General features: G+C 38.8%; 1 protein-coding gene across 1 annotated transcript in view; it reads right to left on the reverse strand.

The window, feature by feature from the left end:
• Positions 1–24,758, reverse strand: part of LOC105488276 (MAM and LDL receptor class A domain containing 1) — a 1,027,522-nt gene extending 1,002,764 nt beyond the window's left edge. Inside the window, exon 1 of the mRNA XM_071070419.1 lies at positions 24,544–24,758. The gene's annotated coding sequence lies outside the window, so the exon portion shown is untranslated. The remainder of the gene's footprint in view (positions 1–24,543) is intronic.
• Between the last annotated feature and the right edge of the window lie 673 nt (positions 24,759–25,431).

A 25,431-nucleotide genomic window follows, 5' to 3' on the forward strand; every position in this document is an offset into this window, starting at 1 on the left:
AGATCTTTCGTTTTGTTTTATTTCTTTTTCTTCTTCCTTCCTTTAGGTAAATCTAGTGAGTCAAGACTTTACAAAAATTAGTGTGATGTTTTATCTCCTTGCAACTCTGAAGTTACCTTGCCTGTTGTGTTTACATATAGGAACACTAAAGTCTTTCGCTTAGAAATTCCAAGTGTTGTTACAAATGGTTTATTAAGCCACATATTCCTGCATGGAAATGAAATAACTTGATTACATTAGGTAACACAAACAAGTGTGAAATAACCAACAAAACTTCCAAAGCAAATTCTGAAAATGCCTGGAAAGAGAAGTGTTTTTCCTGAAAAGACAGGCTTCTTTTGTCAAGAGTCTTGAATATTCTTCTCCTGTTTTGCAAATAACCCCAAACGTAAGAAAGAACTTGAATCTTTGCACTAAAACATCTAACACGTCCAAAATTATCTATACAGCAAAGAAAATTTCAATTCTCTTAAAAGTAAAAGTTACCCTGATCTATTACACTTTAATAAGACTATTCTCCATTCTTCTTCAAACATTAATTAAATAAAAGTCTACTCCTATGTATCCACCTTGTTTGAAGTAAAATATGCTTTAAACCAAGAACAAAGATAAAAAGAAATTATAATTAGGACAAGATCAGTAAAATGTTTTCATACATTCATTTTGAGATCTTTAACATTTTATCTCTCCCATCATTAAGCTCAGAAACACAAATCCAGTCAAATATTATATTAATGGAAATGTTCTTCCAGGGTTGGTTTGTAATCTAATAAAACTACTAGAGTTTATAAAACAACTTAAAATTTTCCCCCAAAGAAAGATGAAAACTACATACTTAATAACCAATGCCGAATGAGAGATTGTCTTTTCCTTAGAAATGTAATTCCCCACTTAAACAGTAAGAACTGAGGAAGTAATAAAAATCTTCTTCTCTATAGGCTTTTTATGTCTTCAAATATAAGGATAGAGTATTCTTATGACAGTGGAGCTAAAAACAGGCTATTTACTGGCACATTAGCAAGTTACCCAAAAGCTTTGTGGCAAATTGCCCACCATGTAAGGAAAATGTGTGGATTTTGCTACAAATCCTACAATCAACTAATGTGTTATGAACAGAAGGCCTCCTTTGGGTTCAAGACATAGTATAAATCAATCATTTACACTTACAATTCCAAATTGCATTTCTGACAAATCAACACCTAAAAATGCACAAGTTATTCCTGGAAAATATAAAAACCTATCACTTTAGAAGCATTTGAATAAACAGATTTAAGTTTTCTCTATTCCTTTAAAAGCAAATCACATAAATTTTTAAATTTATCTACCATCATTCTATTTTAAAAGTATATTACATATCTTTAATTCAAATAATACACTATGTTAAAAAAAAAACAGTTAAAAGCTATCCAGAAAGTGATGCTGCCATTATAGATTTTTCAAATAATATCTGTGTTTCTTCACAAACATCTCCTCTACCCATCCTGGAGGCAAAGGGATTTAGCAGTTAAGAGTACAGACTGTGTCATCAGTTTGCCTGATTGGATCAAGGCTCTGCCACGTGCAATGGAAAAGCTACACAACTGCTCATGGCCTCAGTTTTCTGATCTAGTAAATGGGTGAGGTATGTACAATTATACCAATGTGGGAATGATTACATTGTACATACCTCATTAAGAGTTTTTCCAAGGAACAAATAAGTAATATAATTATGGTAAAAGACAGAAATGCATCTGGCACATCATAGTGCTATGTTTTGGGTTTTTTTTTTCTTTTTTTGAGACAGGCTGAAATTTTTGTATTTTTTGTAGACAGGTTTCCCATGTTGTCCAGGCTTACGTTATTTTCTTCTAATCATTTCTGTCCTCATTGCCACAGCTTGAATCCAAGAATATTTCATTCCCTTAAAACTGCTAAACCAGTCTCCCTAGCTCCTTGCTTCTCAGCATCTAAAGCACTCCTTTTTTCCAATAAATTAATAAGTAAATTTATCCATTCACAAAACTCTTGCTCAAATAACTTCAAGAGTTTCTAATTTCTCTGGGGGAAAAAAAAAAAAAAACAAGAGCAACCATCTCATCTTTATAGTCTCCCGTAATTTAGTGGTAACACGGCACTGCCAACATTGTCTTTCTCTGCCCCACTTAATTCAATCAGGCTGTGTCCTTCTCTCCTTGAGCTTCATGCCCATGTCATTCTCCCAACACTCTGCTGTGCTTCTTCTCCTTCTGGAATGTCCTCCCACCAACCACTCTGTCTACCCAACTCCTATTCATTCCTCAAAACCAAGCCCCAATTCATTCACAAAACCTTCCTGTATTATACCATGAACCCACACTGATCTGATGTACCCCACACATACTAAAATTCCTTCTCTAGCAGGCTCATTTGGGTCCTTTGCTATGTATCTTCCTGAATTTTAGTGTTTTGGTGTAGAATTCCCCTGTAAACATAAGACTCCTTCATGCTTAATTTTTAGCATCCCCTCTTTTCCCCCCGCAAACAATTACCCTGTTTCTCTGAGGATCACAGCTATGTTTTACTCATCTTTTGTCAGTGCCATAGCTGAGCACATAACAAGTACTACATGGAATTGATCTGAATATTTATGATCCCTGTCTAGGCAGATGCCATCCTATTAGCATCTTTCAGATAAGGCAGTGTCTTGGAGCTGAAAAAAGTGGAATAATTCTCTGCTGGAGAGTTCATGAAAAAGGGCACAAAATTAGTTTGTCGATTATCCCAGGTTTGTATCTGGGGCCTAAGGAAAACAATAGCGTAAACGTGGGAACCGGGAGCTCAGGCAGCTATCATGGTGTCCTATAGGGAATTACTAATGGGATAGATTTCACCTGTTAAAATCCTGTCAAAGGGGTGAGGCTTGATGGTGACTATTTTAACTTTCTCCTGTCAAATGGCTTGGTTTAGAATGTCTTGGTTTTTTCCTCCCAGTAATTGGGTCTGTTTGATTGAAGGAAGGAATTACTTTATTGTAATGAAGGTGGCAACTTGGAGTTCTGTCCATGCCCTGACCTCAGGCCCCTTGGAATGGCATGGGAAAGTTTCACTCCAATCACTCCAGCCCCTCCACCCTCCTGGCAAGGCAGGTGTTCTCTCTCATCTACAGCCTCAAGGATGGAGATGCAACACTTCCCTCCCTTCTGAAAGCCTCTCTTCACTGTCTTCCCACCTCAGTACCCTCCTCTGCTCTTTTCTAATCTCAACCATAAGCTTCCTCCCCACTACCTTGCAGTTGTCTTTCCTCTGTGTGCTGGTACTACTCACAGTGTAGGAGAGTTACATATTTATCACCACTCAACAGGCAGTTCCTTGAGGTCAGAAATGATAGTTTTTTCATCTGTGTACCCCCAGAAATGCCTTACATATTGTACATCCTTTTTTTTTTTTTTTTTTTTTTTTTTCTGGAGATGGAGTCTCACTCTATCGCCCAGGCTGGAGTACAGTGGCACTATCTCGGCTCACTGCAACCTCCACCTCCCGGGTTCAAGCAATTCTTCTGCCTCAGCCTCCCAAATAGCTGGTATTACAGGCACATGCCATAGCATCTGGCTAATTTTTTTGTATTTTTAGTAGAAACAGGATTTCACTGTGTTGGCCAGGCTGATCTCAAACTCCTGACCTCAAGTGATCCACCCGCTTCAGCCTCCCAAAGTGCTGGGATTACAGGTGTGAGCCACCGCACCTGGCCACATCTTGATAAACAAATAAGTTAATCAACAAATAAAATAATGAAAGGACGAATGCATTCTTCAGCATTTGTCATTTTAGACAGAGAGAAAACTGCTATTTCTGAACACTGCTAGGACTGAGTCAGGCTCTGGCAAGTAGGGTGAACTGATGATACTAAATGCAGCCTTCTCACCTACCATGAGCACAGAGCAAAGCTGCCTGCAGACACCAAAATGTACATTCAGAAAACCAGGGACAACCCTAGGAGAGACACAAGGCTGATCCCCCTCTCATAACAGTAGGACCTCTCAAGGAACTAAAATCTCTTTCCAACCAGAGTTAGGGAATAAGTCACCGGGCACTGCTGATGTTTCTCACTTAAGATATTTTACACTAGAATGGGCTTTCCTGCTTAGGTGGTAAGCCCTTTGGGAAATGACTGCAACAATATTGTGTGCAGCAGAAAGCCCGTTATCACCACAGAGATAATAGCAAAGCCACCTCCAAGGGTAGCGATAAGAAGTCAGTTTAAACTCTTACGAAAGGACTGAGATTAAAGACAAAAATAATTGCAATCTTTGGGGGCAAATCTGTTCCACAACCTTGAATAAAGGAAAGAGAAAAGATAGCAGGTCGTATCTCTATGGATTACTAGTCTCTGCAGTCAATGATTTGAAGTGCAGCAATGGTGTTTTATCCTTATCAATGAATTAATTCTTACATTATACATAGGCCTAAATTAAAAAAAAAAAAAAAAGTTGGGTTTTATAATGAAGAGAAGGGAAGACTGCTGCCAACAAGTAAGATCCTGATTCTTTCTCACTTACTAGTTTGCTCAATGTTTTTCAGAAATCATGCTTAGGAACTTATCTGATGCCCCCGCTCAGAAAATACAATTGACTTTTGTGCTTTCAAACAAAAGACATCTCATCAATGTCAAAGAAATTAATAAGTCTAGCAATACTGACAAGGCTAAATTATAGAAACAAATTAATGGTATTTCAAGCCGTGCCATTTGCATATATTTCTTCATTTTTCCATGAACTAAGAGACTCAATGTTTAAAAGTTTTTTAATATTTTAACTTAGAACATATAGAACCAATAGCAAAGTATAAATATAATACATGCTGTTCATCTTCAATCCAAAACACTCTCTAAAATGAAATATATACATATAAAATCTTCTTTGATTATAACAAAAATACATTTGGTATTTGGTATTGTTACTATGTCTTACAGGTTAGAAAGCTTAGGTGCAGAATTATTAAGCAGAATGTGCAAAGTCATATAACTCACATGCAGTAAAACTCACATTCGAACTTTTCATTCTTGAATTAATAAAATGCAAGTAAGGATGCGTGTGGTGGCTCACGCATGTAATCCCAGCACTTTGGGAGGCCAAGGCAGGTGGATCGCCTGAAGTCAGGAGTTCAAAACCAGCTTGGCCAACATGGTGAAACCCCATCTCTATTAAAAATACCAAAAATCAGTCGGGCATGGTGGCAGGCACCTGTAATCCCACATACTTAGAAGGCTGAGGCAGGAGAATAGCTTGAACCCGGGAGGTGGAGGTTGCAGTGAGCCGAGATCACGCCACTGCACTCCAGCTTGGGCAACAAGAGTGAAACTCTGTCTCAAATAATAATAATAATAATAATAATAATAATAATAATAATAGAAGAAGAAGAAGAAGAAGAAGAAGAAGAAGAAGAAGAAGAAGCAGCAGCAGCAGCAGCAGCAGCAGCAGCAGCAGCAGCAAATAAATACGGAGATCTGGTTGATGAATTAATCAACTTTTATTGGCCAGGTGCAGTGGCTCACGCCTGTAATCCTAGCACTTTGGGAGGCTGAGGTGGGTGGATTGTCTTAGCTCTGGAGTTCAAGACCAGCCTGGGCAACATGGTGAAACCCTGTCTCTACTAACAATACAAAAACATGAGTCGGACATGGTGGTGCACACCTGTAGTCTCAGCTACTCCAGAGACTGAGGCACGAGAATTGCTTGAACCCAGGAGGCAGAGATTGCAGTGAGCTGAGACTGCGCCACTTCACTCCAGCCTGGGTGACAGAGTGAGACTCTGTCTCAAAAAAAAAAAAAATCAACTTTTATTCAACTATTATTCAAATATTCTACGGTTTTTTCCTCAAAATAAATAAGAACATGATTCATCATAAATGTTACAAATGACATCAACAAAGCTCTCCAAATGATGTGAAAAAGCAAATAAGCTGAAAGAAAGATTTTTCCAACAGCAATAACAACAAAAAATATCTCCCTTTGAGAGGTATTTCCAAAGCTTATTGTTTTGAGTAGTGAACTGTGCTTTTCAGAACACCAGTTTTAAAGGATGTTGAGGTATTATGTGGGAATAAAAAGAACTCAACAAAAATCCTTTGCTTCCTATACACTAACAATGAACAATCCCAGAAGGATATTAAGAAAGCAATTATATTTACAATAGAATCAAAAGAGGATAAAATGCTTAGTAATAAACTTAAGTAAGCAGGTGAAAACTTGTACACTGAAAAAATGTTATTGAAAGAAATTAAAGAAGATGTTAATGACATGGTTTTGATTGTGTCCCCACCCAAATCTCACTTTGAATTGTAATAATCCCCATGTGTCAAGGGCAAGGCCAGGTGGAGATGATGGAATTATGGGGGCGGTTTCTCCCATACTGTTCTTGTGGTAGTGAGTAAGTCTCAGGGGATCTGATGGTTTCATGAATGGGAGTTCCCACACACACACTCTCTTGCCTGCTGCCATGTAAGAAGTGATTTTGCTCCTCATTCACTTTCTGCCATGATTGTGAGGCCTCCCCAGCCATGTGGAACTGTGAGTCCATTATACCTCTTTTCTTTATAAATTACCCAGTCTCAGCTGTGTGTTCATTAGCAGCGTGAGAGCAGATTAATACAATCAGCAAGTGAAAGACAACTCATGTTTATGAATTGGAACAATTAATATTGTTAAAATGTCATTACTACCCAAAGCAATCTATAGATTTAATACAAGTCCTATCAAAATCCTAATTGGACTTTCTGAAGAATTAGGAACAACCATATTAAAATTCATATGGAATCTCAAAGGACCCCAAACAAACAAATCAATCTTGAAAGAAAAGAAAGAAGTTGTAAGTTTCACAATTCCTGGTTTCAAAACTTACTATAAATCTATAGTAATCAAAACAGTGTGGTATTTGCAAAAAGACAGGCATATAGAGAGCCCAGAAACAAACCCTGACATATATGACATATATATATGGCATACATAGTCAAATGATTTGGACAAAGGTGCCAAGGCCATTTGATGGGGAAAGAACAATCTTTTCAACAAATGATGCAGGGAAAGCTGGATGTCCACATGCAAAGGAATGAAGATGGACCCTTACCTTACACCACAGACGAAAGTTAACTCAAAATGGATCAAAGATCTAAACATAAAATCTAGAACTACAAAGCTCAGAAGAAAACATAAAGGAAAAGCTTGATGACATTGGATTTGGCAATGATTTCTTAGATATGACACCAACAACAGGCAACAAAAGAAATATAGATAAACAAAACTACATCAAAATTTAAAATTACTGTGCATCAAAGGACAGAATCCACAAAAAGGCAATCTAAGTAAAGGGAAAAGTCATCTGCAAATCATAAATATCTAGAACATATAAGGAACTCCTACAATTGAACAAGAAAAAAATAATTAAAAATAAGCAAAGGACTTGAATAGATATTTCTCCAAAGAAATTATACAAATGGCCAGGAAGCACATGAAAAGATGTTAGACATCACTAATTATTAAGTAAATGCACGTCAAAACCACAACGAGATACACCTTACACCCTTTGGGATGGCTACTATTAAACAAATGAAGATGAAAACACAAAATAACAAGTATTGGTGATGATTTGGAGAAACTGGAACTCTCGTGCGCTGTTAGAGAAATGTAAAGTGATACAGCCACTATGGAAAGCAGTATGGCAGTTCTACAAAATATTAAACAGAATTACCAGATGACCCAGCAGTTCTACCTCTGTGTATATACCCAAAAAATTAAAAGCAGGTTCTCTTTCATAGGATGTTTGTACATCCATGTTCATAGTTGCATTTTTCATGACAGCCAAACATTAGAAGCAACCCATGTACCCACTGATGGGTGAATGGATAAACAAAATGCAGTACATACAAACGATGGAGTATTATTCCACTTTAAAAAGAAAAAACATTCTGACAGATGCTACAACATAGATGAACCTTCAGAACATCATGCTAAATGAAAGAAGCCAGTCACAAAAGGACAAATACTGTATGATTCCACTTACATGAGGTGCCCAGAACAGTCACATTGACAGAGCCAGAAAGTACGATCATAGTAGATGGAGGTGAGGGGAGAGAAACGAGAAGTTATAATTCAATGGGTAAAGTTTCTGTTTTACAAGATCAAGAGTCCTGGAGATGGATGGTGGTGATGATTGCACAACAATATGTATGTACTTAATGCCATTAAACTGTATACTTAAAAATGGTTAAGATGGTAAACTTTAATACTATGTGTATTTCACCCTGAATTAAAAATAATAATACAGTAAAAATAAAAAGAATTCAGTTATCAAGTTGCTTGGGAAATACAAGATTATACTAAGAAAAACTGATATTTTTTATTATAAGACTTCTTGCTATGCCTGTGACTCTGCAAAAGAGAGATAGTATACATAGTGTTTTTCAACCTTCTTTTGTCCACACAGCATTTAATTGGCAGAGTTCCCATCTTTGTTACTGTTCTGTGGAAAACTTTTGAAAACATTGCCTTGGGGGATATTGGGGAAACGGCATTCAATCAGAAACAGAATTTTAATATCTAAAAATAAATTAATTTTATTAATGGAAGAACTGGTACAACATAGGTAAGTAGAGATAGTCACTAAAATGATGAATGATAGAGTTGCGTGTTGTATTGAAGCAGCCTTGAAATGCTGAAGAATAAGTTATGAAGCACAAATTCACATGTATGAGTCCTTTGGGATCCAATTAACTTCCCACTATTCTGTGCCATCTACCATTTTCTAAGTGCCTTCCGTATATCTCACAAGGTGAGGCACATCACCAATGTTATCTAACTTGATTCGATCCTCCCAACAACCTCATGAGAATTATTTTATGGTCACCATTTTCTGGATGAGGAAACTGATGCTAAAAGAGTTTAGGTACCAAGTTACTCAGTACAAAAGTGAGGAACTGATCTCTGCCCCCATCTATGGACTCCAGAGGCCAAGTGTTCATTCATTACTTTGTGTACCTGAGATCACAGTAGCACTGACATTAGCAGTCACACATGGACTAAATCCCTAGGCACAATGAGTAACAAGAACAAAACAATACTTTACATTAATTATTGTTGTGATAAAAAGATAGACGTGAATGAATATTATAAGTATATATACATGTTTCTACTTTATCCAACATTAGATTTTTGGTTTTCTGTTTTTTTGTTTTTTGAGATGTAGTTTTGCTCTCATTGCCCAGGCTGGAGTGCAATGGCATGATCTCAGCTCACTGCAACTTCTGCCTCCCGGGTTCAAGCAATTCTCCTGTCTCAGCCTCCTGAGTAACTCCTGCCACTACACCTGGCTAATTTTTTGATATTTTTAGTAGAGACAGGGTTACACCATGTTGGAGGCCAGGCTGATCTTGAACTCCTGACCTCAGGTGATCCACCCACCTCGGCCTCCCAAAGTGCTGGGATTATAGGCATGAGCCATTGTGCCCAGCCCCAACATTAGTTTTAATTACCATAAATAACGTTTATAATACAAAAGATAAATGCTTGAGGTGACAGACATCTCATTCATTTACTTTGATGTGACTATAATACATTGTATGCCTCTATCAAAATATCTCATATACACATAAATATATATACTTACTATATACCCAAAAAAAATTAGAAATTAAGAAAAATAATAGGTGAATATAGTATTTTTCTTTTTAACATTTCAAAGCTGAAAAATCCATCAATCAAAAGAGTCAACACTATACCTAACTCAAAAATTTTGAAACTTGCAGTTGAAAGTGAGGTAGTCATTTTCCAAGTTAACATAGCAATTGTAGAACATACCCAGATATAGATAACAGAGACATTCAAAATGTCTTCATAGGCCGGGCATGGTGGCTCATGCCTGTATCCCAGCACTTTGGGAGGCCGAGACAGGCGGATCCCTTTGAGCCCAGGAGTTCAAGACCAGCTTGGGCAATATGGTGAGACTCCACCTCTATAAAAAAATGCAAAAAATTAGCCCGGCCTGGTGATATGCACCTGTAGTCCCAGCTACTTGGGAGGCTGTGGTAGGAGGATCACCTGAGCCCAGGAGGCAGAGGTTGCAATGAACTGTGTCCATGCCACTGCATTAGAACCTGGGCGACAGAGCAAGGTCCTGTCTCAAAAAAAAAAACAAAAAAATAAGAGACAGTCTTTAGGTCTTCAAATATTTGCCTTATCTGTCCAATTTCTATTAATCCTTCAGACACTTACTAATAATTGTAGTTCTAGAATGTCTTCCTAGTGGAGGTCTTGTACAGATATCTATTATTTACAAGAAGCCGATGCAAGATTGGCTTGATGCAAGACTGTCACATAGTCTCTTTTTCTCTGATGCTTGTCTTGTTCTATAACTGGACCTGCAGCATCCTAGAACAGGAGAGAGATGGCTTGCATCCAGTGGTACCCTAATAGATGGTAAAAGCTGCAACATTGTGTACCACCACTGAAAATCTCATGACCCAAAGACTGAAGAAGAGCAACCCTTAAGACTCATTGGAGGTGAAGCTGATGCAGACAACTACAGACAAAACCCTTCTTCCCCTAATACCAAGAAAGCTGAGGCTGGTGCTGATTCACAACAGAATTTAGGCTAGCTGTAAATCTCATCTAGGATGTAGTCAGACACCTGTACGGAAACTATCAAGGATTGTTCCTGGACAATAAAATTTGGAAAGAAAAAACAAAACTTCATATGTAACCTTCCTAATAATGCCTTTTCCTATTTAAAATTATAAAGCCAGTCTCATTTTCCTGGTCTGTTTTTTCTAAATACCACCATCTAGTATATATTTTACTTATATTTTTACTGTCTATATCTTCCCTACAGAATGAAAGTTCCACAGAATTTTTTTCTTTTTTGTTCACTGAAACATCCCCAACACAGAGCATAAAGGCATACATAGTAAGCATTCAGAATGAAAGAATGAATGAATGGCCATCAATATCATACAGAAATGTTTTATCCAAATGGATGACCACGTTGCATTTGTCTTATGGATTCATAGAACGTACTTCTATTCGGTACAATTTATTGAGCTCCTCAGTTGACCGGTCTGGAAGGATAATCTTACAGGTCCCTTTCTATATCCTGCTAAAAGGTATCAGATAAATAAACAAATTGTAAAATAAGTGAGTACAGTAAGTCACAGGGGATTAAGAAACACTCCCAGACAGATGGGTCAGTGTGTCTAAGGGGATGCCCATTACAATCTTCTGGATCGTCATTCAGGGTCCCCTGTTGGCCACACACTGCTGTCTGAATACTCTGGGACGTTCATTTTTCATTCCAGGGATCTGATTACTCAGTTTCGGTCTTTGCTGATTGCATTAGTCCATTCTCACGCTACTATAAAGAATTTCCCGAGACAGGGTAATTTACAAAGGAAAGAGGTTTAATTGACTCAGAGTTCCACATGGTTGGGGAGGCCTCAATCATGGCAGAAGGGGAAGAAGGCATGTCTTATATGGCAGCAGGCAAGAGAGCAAGTGTGTGTTAGTGCAGGAAAAACTACCACTTATAAAGCCATCAGATCTCATGAGAATTCACTCACTATCACGATAGGAACATGGGGGAAACCACCCCCATAATCCAATCACTTCTCACCAGGTCTCTCCCTAAACACCTGGGGATTATAATTCATGATGAGACTTGGGTGGGGACACAAAACCTAATCATATCACTAATGCTCCTGCTTTATGAACAGACTTAAAATATTTATATTTCCAGAACAAACTTCTGAGCTTTAGATATATCTTAAACTGCCTATGCAAAATCTCCATTTAGATGGTTAATAGGCATCATGAACTCACACGTCCCAAATCAAGCTCTTGGTCTGAGCTGCACCCATACCACACTGATTCTTCCACACTCTTCTGTATTTCAGCAAAGGGCAACCTCAGCCTACCAGATGCTCAGACCAGAAGCATCAGTTGTCCTTGCCTCTCACTTAACATGACACTTTACTGTCTGAAGACCTAACAGCTTGTCCTTCTAAATACATCCTGAATCTGACCACTTCCACCATGTCAAAGCCACAATTGCCTCTTTTCTATAGATTGCTCACAGGCCTCTCTTTTTCTGCTCCTCATCTTTATATTGCCTATTTTCCACACAGCAGAGTCAATCTTTTAAAACAAACCAGGCATGTCCTTCCTCTGTTCAAAACCCTGTAATGGATTCCTATTTCACCCTGGGTGAAAAATAATAATAATAATCAAAGTAGTCTAAAGCTCCTATACCATCTGCACCACTAGCCTCCCAACCTCCCTGTCTCCTCAGACCACTCCTAACCTCAGTCACTCTGCTCCATTCCCACCTGCCTCATCACTTTCCCTGGGCGATGCCCAGAATGCTTCCACAACACCTTGGGACATGTGACTCTTTCACCTGGAGCATCTTTTACCTCTTAATGGCAGGCTGGTTCTGTCTCCTCTTTAGGTCTTGATTCAAATATCTCAAACTTGGAAAGACCTTCTCTGACCACCCTATATGAACCAGGTCTTCTTCCAGTGTTTTTACTTTTATTTTTTACTATGCATTCAAAATTGGAAATTGTGTATTGTATTTGCTTGTTTCGTGTCTGTCACTCCACTAGAAAATAAACTCCATGAGGGTAAGGACTTTGTTTTATTCACCACTTTGTTCCCTAAAATAGTGTCTGACACACACAAAAAGCTCAAAAAATATTTTACATGAGTAAATGAACATAATTACTGCGATATTTATACACACGATTTACAATTCATGTAATTTACAATTTACTTCATTGCTCTAATTAAATCCTTAAAATTGAGTGTTATCATTTTGGTCATAAATGGCCACTGCTGGACATAGGTGAACAACAATTAGTTTTTAAATTATAACACAGCCATTAATGGAAAAAGATGTAATTTAATTGCTGCTTGTATACTGCCTTACAATTTAAATGAACCCTTGTTCCAGTGATGTCTTAGTCATTTGGACTGTGAAAGAATCTGAAAAAAAATAGATCAGTGTCTAAAATCTTGCTAGTCATTGTTATTTTCCTCATGATTTAATGACAAACAACGGAACTGATAAGTGCAGCTCTGACTTTACTGATTTGAACCACCACATCACAGTCATGTTCCTGTGTTATAGTACATTTAGGATTAGGTAAATTTATTATTTTTCAGCCCACACTATGATATGCATTGTGAATCAGTAACATCTCCTTAAACTTCTTTCAGCCCAAAGACAGGAAAAAAAATATTTATAGCTATTTATTTTCATTTATAAAGTTTTCATCTACATAACACCAAACTCCATAAAAATTGTACAATTTTTATACCTTGTCCAGTAACAGATTTTATACTGCAAATGAAGTGTCCCCTCTGACCCTTGGGGGTGTCCATCCTTACTCAAAATCCTTTCTCAATGTCAACCCATCGGATCTGGTCTCCCAAGTTGAGCCTAGGTTCAAACCTTATTGTTGTGTCTTCTCTGTTCAAAATGTATTTTTTATATTTGGCTGGAACAAACATGCTAACTGATCCAGGCCAGGGTATAACTTAACATGGAAACTCTGAAATGAGAAATCTCTTTTGTCATTACTCCAATCATACCACATAGCGAGTTATTATAACTAAATATTGTGAGTGCCTACGCAGAAAGCAAACAGAAAGTGACTGAGTACAGAATTAGAAAAGTAGTTTAAGCAAATTCCAGCAATCTCCTGGGTGAAATAGCAAGTGATCACTAAAAATGATATTCATGGTCAGGCGCAGTGGCTCATGCCTGTAATCCCAGCACTTTGGGAGGCTGAAGCAGGCAGATCACAAGGTCAGGATTTCGAGACCAGCCTAGCCAACATGGTGAAACCCTGTCTCTACCAAAAATATACAAAAATTAGACAGGCATGGTGGCATGCGCCTGTAATCCCAGCTACTCAGGAGGCTGAGGCGGGAGAATTGCTTGAACCCAGGAGGCGGAGGTTGCAGCGAGCCGAGATTGCGCCACTGCACTCCAGCCTGTGCAACAGAGCGAGACCCCATCTCAAAAACAAACAAACAAAAAATGATATTCATAAAAAGTCACGTAGCAAGATATAAAAATATATATGACTTTAAGTGAAAATTATAGCTATAACATAGCATGTACCTTATGACTATGTCTGTTAAATATGTGTATGGATTTAGATAAGTACTAGAAAAAATATGAAAAATAAATGTAATTTATGTGTCAAAATGTTCACATTTCTTTCATTTAAATTTTTAAATTTTATAGTAATTTTAAATTTGAAATAATTTGATTTTACACACTATCATTAACAGTGTTTCAGTAATGTGTTGTCTTCTAGGTTTCCTTCTGTAATTATTCTATATTCTTCAGAAAAAAAAGTTTTATATAATATTTTTTGCTATTCTAACCTATCATATTTTATAATACATTACCAAGTCTAACAAATGTTTTCCCTACTAAACATGGAATATTTTTAATGAATGAAATAGCAAATAGCATTAATTTTTTATTAATTTTAAAATGTACAAAGTTCCTATGGAGAATTTTAATCATCTTCCTGTTGTAATATTTATTCCATTATGACTTTTCTGTCATTAGCTTTAATGGTATGTTTTCCTGAAAGCAATTCTGATCTCAAATAAGCATTTAAATTATTTATTTATTCTGACTGTGGCATTCACTATTAGAGAAGAACATATCTTTATCATTTATAAAAATTATTTATAATTTCTCCATCTTCAGGATTCATCTGAAAATGGCAGATTTAATGCAACTTCTGTCAAACTGTAACTTGAAGAGATATACATCACAAAACTCCTGTAAAATGTTAATCCAATGAAGTCATGAATTTCTACCAGTAAAATGTATCCCTCTGATTGATGTTTTATTTGGGCTGCAAGCAATTTTGATAAGCCCTAAATATTCAATAAAAATGTTGACTCAAGGCCAAGCATGGTGGCTCAAGCCTGTAATCCCAGCACTTTGGGAGGCCAAGACAGGCGGATCACGAGGTCAGGAGATCGAGACCATCCTGGCTAACCCGGTGAAACCCCATCTCTACTAAAAAATACAAAAAATTAGCCAGGCGAGGTGGCAGGCACCTGTAGTCCCAGCTACTCGGGAGGCTGAGGCAGGAGAATGGCGTAAACCCGGGAGGCGGAGCTTGCAGTGAGCTGAGATCGGGCCACTGCACTCCAGCCTGGGCGACAGAGCGAGACTCCGTCTAAAAGTTGACTCAAAAGTCAAATTTGGACAAGTTCCTTTACAGAGAAAACACTTCCAAAGTGTCCTTATTTTAGAGCAATTTAAATACCTTTGCCCAGTACCCCCACTGTAAAATAACAGTTCTGCAAAATAAGGTTCCAGCAAATAATTACATAGAGTTAAAAATAAATCCTGCTCTTGTGAAGAAGTGACCAAAGAGTATGGCTCGTGCTCAACCTCTAATCTATTCTTGATGGAGTGAGAGTGATCATCAATGGTGTTGCTGTGGAAACTACATCATGTTTCTCAGCAGTAGTAGATCAGTTTCCCAGGAGAACTCCAAGCAGCAAGATACTGTTCTGGCAAAAAGCATTTAGAATGACCCTTCCATTACCTCTGCGTGGGCTCACCAGAGGAATGTGGGATGCCCAGGGTGAAGCATCATCAAGTTGATTAATCATATAGCCACAACCAGCATTTTATGGATACATAAGAATAGCAAACACTTCCATTCCAACACACTAAAACCCATTCATTACTTCTTCCATTCATTCATTGGAAACAACATCTGTTGAGTACCTGCTATATACAGGTCAGGCACTCTTCCAATACTGAGGATATACTTTCAAAAAACACAAAGGCAACATCTCTGCTATTAGGGAGGCTACATTCTACTGAAGAAACGTAGCCATCAGTCAACTGAATCAATAATTAATATTGATAGGTGACTTAAAGTAGGGGTCCCCAACCCCCTGCACCATGGACCAGTACTGGTCCACACAGCAGTTAGGAACAGGGCCACACAGCAGGAGGTGAGAAGTGGGCAAGCGAGTGAAGCTTCATCTGTATTTACAGCCGTGTTCGTGGTCGCTCACATTACTGCTTGAGCTCTGCCTCCTGTCAGATCAGTGGTGGCATTAGATTCTCATAGGAGAATGAACCCTATTGTAACCTGTGCATGCAAGGGGTCTGGGTTGCATGCTCCTTATGAGACTCTAATGCCTGATGATCTGTCACTGCCTCCCATCACCCTCAGAAGGGACTGTCTAGTTGCAGGAAAACAAGCTCGGGGCTCTCATTGATTCTACATTATGGCGAGTTGTATAATTATTTCATTATATATTACAATGTAATAATACTAGAAATAAAGTACACATCAATGTAATGCACTTGAATCGTCCCAAAACCATCACCCCACCCCTTTCACCAATCCATGGAAAAATTGTCTTCCAAGAAACTGGTCCCCAAAAAGGTTGGGGACTGTTGCTTTAAAGAAAATAAAGGTGAGTAAGAGGATGAGTAGTGAAAAGGCTGGCAGGTCCCATGTTTTTGATTGAGGGGCAGGGAAGGACTCTCTGATTAGGTGGCATTGAGAAAACACCTTGATGAAGTAAGAGTGTGCTAACAGGTTATCATGTGAAAGTACTTCAGGCAGAAGAAGCCCCATATGCCACAGCCCTGGAAGACTTAGCATGACTAATGATATCACAAAGAGGCAAGTGTGGCTGAAGTACTATGGGGGAGGTCAAGATTGCTAAGAGATGCAGAAAGAGAAATAAGTCAAGTTCATTTCATAGAGGATATTAAATGTCATGGTAAGCACTTAGGTTTCATTCTGAATGAAACTGTAAGCCATTGGTGGCCCTAGGGTGAGGAAAGCAAGAGAAGAAACTGGAAAACGCAATCAAAACTGATTGCCATAGACCTAGTAAGAAATGAAACTGCCTTGAACTCAAAATATGTCATTGATAGCTCAAAGTTAGGATATATTTTTAAGGAAGAGCTGACAGATTTTCTGATATTTTGAAGTATAGGGTTTAAAAGAAAAGTTGACAACCTTTGACAGCCAAATCTCTGTACTCAAGATGTATCCTCCCAGAGGAAAAGAAGTCATTATACAAAAGATACTTTGCACACATGTTTATAGCGGCACAATCAGCAACTGCAAAAACGTGGAACCAACCCAAATGCCCATCAATCAACAAGCAGATAAACTGTGGGGCGTGTGTGTGTGTATATATATACACACACACACATATGATAAAATACTACTCAGCCTTGAAAAGGAAGGAATGAATGAATGGCATTTGCAGCAACCTAGATGAGATTGGAGCCTATTATTCTAAGTGAAGTGACTCAGGAATGGAAAACCAAACATCACGTCTTCTCACTCATAAGTGGGAGCTAAGCTACGAGGATGCAAAGGCATAAAAATGATGCAATGGACTCTGGGGACTCAGCAGGAAAGGGTGGGAAGAGGGTGAGGGATAAAAGACTACAAACTGTGTGCAGTGTATGCTGCTCGGGTGATGTGTGCACCAAAATCTCACAAAGCACCACTAAAGAACAATCATGTAACCAAACACCACCTGTTCCCCAATAACCTACGGAAATAAAAAAATATAAATAATAATATCTCAACAGAATAAGTACAGATAACTTAAAAAACTAATGTATGCCTTAATTTACTCTTTAAGTTTATTAAAATATCAGCTTTATTGAGATATAATTTACATAAATAAAATGTACCAATTTTGACTTTAAAAAAAAAAGATGATCCCAGCACTTTGGGAGGCCGAGGCGGGCAGATCACAAGGTCAGGAGATCGAGACCACGGTGAAACCCCGTCTCTACTAAAAATACAAAAAATTAGCCGGGCGTGGTGGCGGGCACCTGTAGTCCCAGCTACTTAGGAGGCTGAGGCGGGAGAATGGCGTGAACCCGGGAGGCGGAGCTTGCAGTGAGCCGAGATCGCGCCACTGCACGCCAGCCTAGGGGACAGAGCGAGACTCCGTCTTAAAAAAAAAAAAAAAAAAAAAAAAGAGACAACCAAGTGAATGAATATAGACAGAGAAAAGATCCAAAGGCTATCCCCTGCAAGGCTGCAGTATTTGAGGTCATGATAGGCTGAGTAGAATCCAGTAGAGAAAACCGCGCAGCAGCCACCCAGTGAGGTCCATATAAAACAAAAAGGGAGGGCTATGGTGGTGAATAGGCGCAGACACAGCTTCAAAGAAGGAAACAACCAATGACGTCAAATGCTGTTACTCAGTCAAGTTAAGATGAGGACTGGGAATTGGCCCCTGAATTTAGCTACACAGAGGACATGGAACAGAAACACTTGTATTAATAGAAGCACAGAAAGGAGGCCCTAATGGAGTGGTCTCCTAATGGACAGAAATTATTTATAACCATTTCAAAGAAGTTTGCTAGTGAGGAAGGTAGTGAAATTAGACAAGAGCTGATAGGAGACGAGGGGGTCAAGAGAAGGTTTTGGTAATGGGAAAGATTTCAAATAGCCTTTATATTCCAAAGTTGTAAAAAGATTCATATTATCCCTTGGCAAATATCAGTTATGTAGCTTCATTATAAAATCAATACGCAGCTTCATTATAAAGTCATTAGAAAGTCAAAGGAAAAAAAGCCAAATAGTTATTTTTCTCAATCTTACCATTTCCATGGCAACCTTTAAAACATACTTTTTAAGGACTCTTTAAGGTATATTTCCTTTATAAAACTGTCAGAAAGAAACTTTTTTTTAATTCTTGGTAGATCAGCTAAATATAAAATTTAACATTTGGCTTCCCACAAAAATAGTAAAACTATTCATGAAATGGAAAGTAAAGAAAGAAAATGATTATTACCTATTGCACTTTTCATTTTCAGGAGAGAGGCTCCTGCCAGTTACTTTACTGAGAATATTTAACAACATAATGAAAGCTGTTAAATGTAAGTATCTTCAATAACAATTTATTTCATGTGGCTTTTTTTAAAAAATAATCTTCTAAAAGCAAAAGCTTAGGATATATGTTGTCATTCTCTGAGTGACTATGTCAAATTAATGTCACCTACAATGCCAATCTAAGTTTCTGATGAGCTAATATAGTATCAGTTCATATCTTAGAAAATCCAAAAAATGAATGATGGTCAGGCACAGTGGCTCACGTCTGTAATCCCAGCACTGTGGGAGGCTGAGGCCACGGATCACCTGAGGTCAGGAGCTAGAAACCAGCCTGGCCCAACATGGTAAAACCCTGTCTTTACTAAAAATACGAAAATTAGCCAGGCATTGTGCTGGGTGCCTGTAGTCCCAGCTACTCACTCCTCAGGAGGCTGAGGCAGAAGAATCACTTGAACCTGGAGGCAGAGGTTGCAATCAGCCAAGATCATGCCACACTGCACTCCAGCCTGGGTGACAAGAACAAAAAAAAAAGAAGTAGTAGTAGTAGTATCAGATTCTAACACATCCACTTTTAGGAGAAGTGCTGCCAATGGTTTAATGGCTTATAAATCCCAATGGGAAGAAGAACAAGAATCCCCATGAAAATGCAATTGTTGTCTTCATGTACGTCTATATTCCACCATATTATCAGCGCTTAGAAAAGTGCCTGGCTCAAAGTAACTGCTCAGTAAATATCACCTCCAAAATGTATCAAGAATTATTCATTCACTAAAGCTTTTATTCAGCTCTTACTACACACTAGGCACTGCTCTATATAGCAGTTCAGGAATAGAACACTGGGAATGGGTTGTGTATTATGGAAATCTTATACAGAAAATTATACACCAAAAAATTTTTTGCCATCATGGAATATTGTAATACTATCTGAGAACATGTAGCCTACAGGATATCTTGCTTTATTAATAAGCTTCTTCAGATTTATTTGCTTCAACCCTCATCACAACCTAATTCTTGAACCTGCCTGGATTAGGACTTACCAACTTCCTTGGTGATCACTGGCTTACCCTTCCACACAAATGATTGCTGCTATGATGTTACCATTTTTGTTGGAAATATCAAAAATCTTCTCAAAACAGAATATAAACCAGGTGCAATGGTTCACAACTGTAATTCCAGCACTTTGGGAGGCCAAGGCAATGAAATCACTTGAGCCCAGGAGTTCGAGACCAGCCTGGACAACATGGCAAAACCCCATCTCCACAAAAAATACAAAAATTAGCCAGGCGTGGTGGTACATGCCTGTGGTCCCAGCTACTCAGGAGGCTGAGGTGGGAGGATCGCTTGAGCCCAAGAGGTCGAGGTTGCAGCGAGCCAAGATAGCCCCACTGCAATCCAGCCTGTACGACAGGGCAAGACCCTGTCTCTTAAAATATATATATATTTTTTTTAATTTTAAAAAATGTTTTATTCAAAATATAAAACTCCAGTAGTTTCTCCTAAAGTAACAACTATTAAACAACGTCTTATTTCATTTTCCTATGGAGAGTTTTGTTTGTTTGTTTAGGCTGTACTCTAAAATGAAGTAAGTATGCCTCCCATGCTGTTGTATTTCTTCAGAAGGCTTACAACACTGGGGAAAAATGCTCTACTTAACTTTCTAAAGCCATATAATTTCCTCCCCAATAAAACCAAAAGTGAGAACCCAATAGGATGCAAAGCCTCTTCAATGTAATGATTATACAAAGACAAAAAGAAAACAGAAACATCTGCGGCAGTTTGTTACGTGCTGATGGAGACTGCTAAGGTCAGGATTCCAAACGAAGTTTCTTATTTCAGGGTACTTTGCTTGTGCTGGGAAAGCCAGAGGAAGAATGAGAACCCAGCACAGAAGCTGAGAAAGGATGAGGTGGCTATGAGAAGACTGTTATTTACACTCCCAGAACAAGTTTATTTCTTAGTCCAGTGAAGCTAAGAACACCCACAAAAATGAAATACCATCAATGCCCAGAATTTAGTCAAGTATATTTTTATCGAGTACTACTACTCAATGTGAAATGAACTCACAGTAGGGTTATAATCCAGGCTCAGACACTTTAGATCACCAATTTCCCCAGAGCTATGAAAGGGCATGATTTTTATACCATGATGTTTTACAGCAGAAGATTTTTTAAATATGCAATTTCTGGTAAACTTGGGCTTTGACATTTCTTCACTATTAATATATAGATATGGTTAACAAGAAAGTGTTATTAAGAAACAGGGTCAGGTGCGGTGGCTCATGCCTGTAACCCCAGCACTTTGGGATGGCAAAGTGGGAGGATCACGTGAGATCAGGAGTTCGAGACCATCCTGGCCAACATGGTGAAACCCGTCTCTACTAAAAATACAAAATTTAGCTGAGCATGGTGGTGCGTGCCTATAATCCCAACTACTCAGGAGGCTGAGGCAGGAGAATCGCATGAGGTCAGGTGTTTGAGACCAACTTGGCCAACATGCTGAAACCCCATCTCAGTAAAAATACAAAAATTAGCCAGGCATGGTGGTGTGCACCTGTAATCCCAACTACTTGGGAGGCTGAGGCAGAAGAATCGCTTGAACCCGGGAGATGGAGGTTGCAGTGAGCCAAGATCACACCACTGCACTCCCGCCTAGGTGACAGAGCAAGACTCTGTCAAAAAAAAAAAAAAAAAAAAAAAAGAAAGGAAAAAAAAGAAAGTGTTATTAGGAAACAAACTTTATCATTAAAAAAATAAAAGCAAGACTTTTTCTGGATTTTATACTATCTCTCAGGATAAGCATATTATGTCACTTAAAAACTGATGGTCTTGCCGGGCGCGGTGGCTCACGCCTGTAATCCCAGCACTTTGGGAGGCCGAGGCGGGCGGATCACAAGGTCAGGAGATCGAGACCACGGTGAAACCCCGTCTCTACTAAAAATACAAAAAATTAGCCGGGCGCGGTTGTGGGCGCCTATAGTCCCAGCTACTTGGGAGGCTGAGGCAGGAGAATGGCGTGAACCCGGGAGGCGGAGCTTGCAGTGAGCCGAGATCGCGCCACTGCACTCCAGCCTGGGCGACAGAGCGAGACTCCGTCTCAAAAAAAAAAAAACTGATGGTCTTGATTCCTTAATACTTACTTGGTCAAAGCCTAGTTACTCATCAGCCCCATAACCATGACATAAGCACACACATACACAAGCACACAACTTAGAATATCCACTATCACATTACTGGTAAACTTTAAAATACAGAACATTTAGGAACAAAAAACTAAAAGACAATCTTTTGGAAATCATTCAATTCAGATTTAGAAAGTTAATGTAAGCACGAATGTCTTCTTGACAGAGAAGCAATCCTATTAAGTATTATTTTCAAGGCCCCCAATTTCTATTGTCACTTGATTATGGGGAGACTGGAATGGTCCAGTGACAGACAGGCACTGTGACTCGAATGCTTTTCTCTGTATGTGAGTCATGTTTGTACGCTTGTAGTACCTTACCATGTGAAGATCGTATTTAATACTTTTTTAAATTGCACAGAATAGTCAATTGTGACATAAACCATTTATAGATGATGAAGTTTGTTTGAGAAAGGCTAAATAGGCCTGACGAATTAGGATCAAATTCAAAACCAAACCATTTGTCAACATTTAGTCACGTAAATATCCATGTCTTTTGTTTTTGTTCAGAAAATAATATCTTCACAATAAACTGCTGGAGATTTAAAGACCTTGCCCTAATGGCCGTGGAAAGTTTTAGAAACAGTTTCTACAGGGATGGAAAAGTGTAAGGCTAAATTTAAGCCAAAGCCAATAATCCCAATGATCTCTAAGTTCTAAAGGGTAGCCACATTTGGACAGAGTTCTTTCCACTACCATTTAGAGGCAGGCAAGCAATGTAGATTATATCTTCATGACTGATTAGATTGGTCCATATGAGCCCTTGTTGAATATCTTTTTTTCAGACAAAATTATATATTTTAATTGTAGTTGTTTTGGTTATGTAGGTTATTTCTTTTCTCATTGTTGATATTATGTTCATGAGTGTTGTAAATTTTTAAGATATTTGTATCCATTAACTACTAATGAGTAACAAACTACTCCAAAACTTTGAGTCTATGGAATTCTGAGCAGTTCTGCTTATCTGGACCAAACACTGCTCATCTCTGGACTTGCCCATGCTTCTACTGTCAGCTGGCAGGTCAGCTAGGGACTGAATGATCTAATGTCCTCAGCTGGGGCAGCCTGGTAGTCTTCCAGCAGGCTACCCTGGGCTTGGGGCTTATTCTCCTCATCAGCATTGCATAATGAGGAGTGTGTCCTATAACTTCAGGCTGCCCCACAGAAAGAGAGAGAGCCATCAGTCTCTTCCTTTGATACGGTTTTGCTGTGTCCCCACCCATAGTGAAGCGGCGTCATCGTCTGGGGTAAACACCCGAGGTTCGTCATCTCACGCCAAGGAAATGAAGCACAGGGACACACAAGAAGTGAGTTTAAGAGCAGAGGTTTAGCAGGCCAGAAAAAAAGAGAAAAGCTCTCTCTCCTGCAGAGAGAGCAGGGCTCCCAAGTGGGTCTTCCTGTTCCGTGGTTGTATGGGGTTTTACAGGTGGGCTTGAGGCGGCAGTGTCTGATTTACATAGGGTCCAAAAGATTAGTCAGACCGGGTGTTCCATTTACATAGCACACGAAGAAGCTAGCCACCCCACCCTAATCTTTAATTATGCCAATGGATTCTCCTCCTGACCAGTGCCATGCTGCCTGCTTCTTTATTGTACACGTAGTTGACAAAGAAAAGGGAAGATGCAGCCACCATGGTGAACATGCCTGGTCCCCAGGTAGCCTTTTCTTATTGACACAGCTGCCAGCATTCACCAGTGCAAGCTTCTAGCTTGCTTTTCCATGTCTGCAGCCTGATTTTTCAGTCTGCTCTTTGTTAGAAAAGCAATTATTTGGGGGCTGCTTTTTGTTAAAAAGGTAGCCTTACTGAGGATCTCTTACCCTCACTAACTGCCTAAATAATTTCTTTTTAGCTCCTGTATCAAAATCTCATCTTGAATTGTAGCTCCCATAATCCCCACATGTCCCCTTGTTGAATATCTTAGGTCAGGTAGATTAGATTTATCCATATGAGCCCTTTTTTAATATCTTATTGTTATATATAAAGTTCCAGTGCCACAAAAGAAATAGCACTCAAATATAAAATTTTCTTTTTAATTCTCAGCAAGGTAAGGTACTTCTATAGAAGGGTGCACCCTTACAGATGGAGCAATGGTGAGAGCACACTTGGACAAGGGAGGGGAAGGGGTTCTTATCCCTGATGCACGTGGCCCCTGCTGCTGTGTCGTTCCCCTATTGGCTAAGGTTAGACCGCGCAGGCTAAACTAATTCCGATTGGCTAATTTAAAGAGAGTGACGGGGTGAGTGGTTTGGCGCGAAAAATGGTTATGACAGAGCATGTAATGAGTCAGGGTGGAGTAGATAATCGGAATGAGTCAGGGTGGGGCAGGTGATCAATAAAAGTTGCTTTATGAGGAAGTTAAGTTTAAAAGTAGAAGGCAAAGAATTGAACACACTGACATACTGATTCTTTGAAAAGAAATTTAGAACTCATATCTAACATTATCTTAGGTCAGGTATTCATTTCGGTTGTGGGTACCAGAATAGCCTCTCACCTGAGTTACAGGCCACTTGCCCTTCAGTCTTCCTGCTCTCTTCACCAAGTCTGTTTTTCGTATGGATACACCTGGACTCAGCATAATCCTACTAAGGACTGCAAAGTTTCTCCACTGCCAGCAGCGTGAAATCCAAATTTGTTACAGAGATAGACATTTTTGGACTAATTTAGTATTTCAACCTAATTTCCCCAGTCTTAAATATAGGCACACATATTTATCTCCAGTCTCCTCAGATTTCTCAGTTGTTTCCCAAATGTCACAATACTCCTGCTTTCAAGCCTTTGTTTGTGACATCTTTCTCCCTAGAAAGGCTCTCCCCTCAAAACCTAGAAAACACTGTCTCGTTCTTCAATGCCCAGATAAACATTGTGCCCATTGTGGTAACTGACGGATTCTAGGCAGAGACAAATCAGTCTTTCCTTTGTTTCTATGACTCTTGACATCTTTCTCTTGTAGTGATATATTACAGTTGTCTCTCTTTCTAGCTTGATTTTTAAGTTCTTGAGAATAAAGAATTCACTCACTTGAGAAATCATTATTATTATACTTTTATAAGTTTGTAATCCTATTAAATTATTATTTAGTACCTACTAAACGACAGGCACTAGTCCTAGGGCAGAGGATACAGCAGTGAACACAACAGACAAAATCCCTACCTTGTTGGAGTTCACATTCTAGTCTGAGGAGAAAAACAATACACAAAATAAATAAATAATATGACAGAAGTGATAATGCCTAGAAAAAATTAAGCAGAGAAGCAGGATAAGAATGACTGAGAGTGACCAGGTGTGGTGGCTCACACCTGTAATCCCAGCACTTTGGGAGGCCAAGGCCAGTAGATCACTTGAAGTCAGGAGTTTGAGACCAGCCTGACCAACATAGTGA

Source organism: Macaca nemestrina, chromosome 9 (genome assembly GCF_043159975.1).
Source record: "Macaca nemestrina isolate mMacNem1 chromosome 9, mMacNem.hap1, whole genome shotgun sequence".
Classification (NCBI taxonomy): domain Eukaryota; kingdom Metazoa; phylum Chordata; class Mammalia; order Primates; family Cercopithecidae; genus Macaca; species Macaca nemestrina.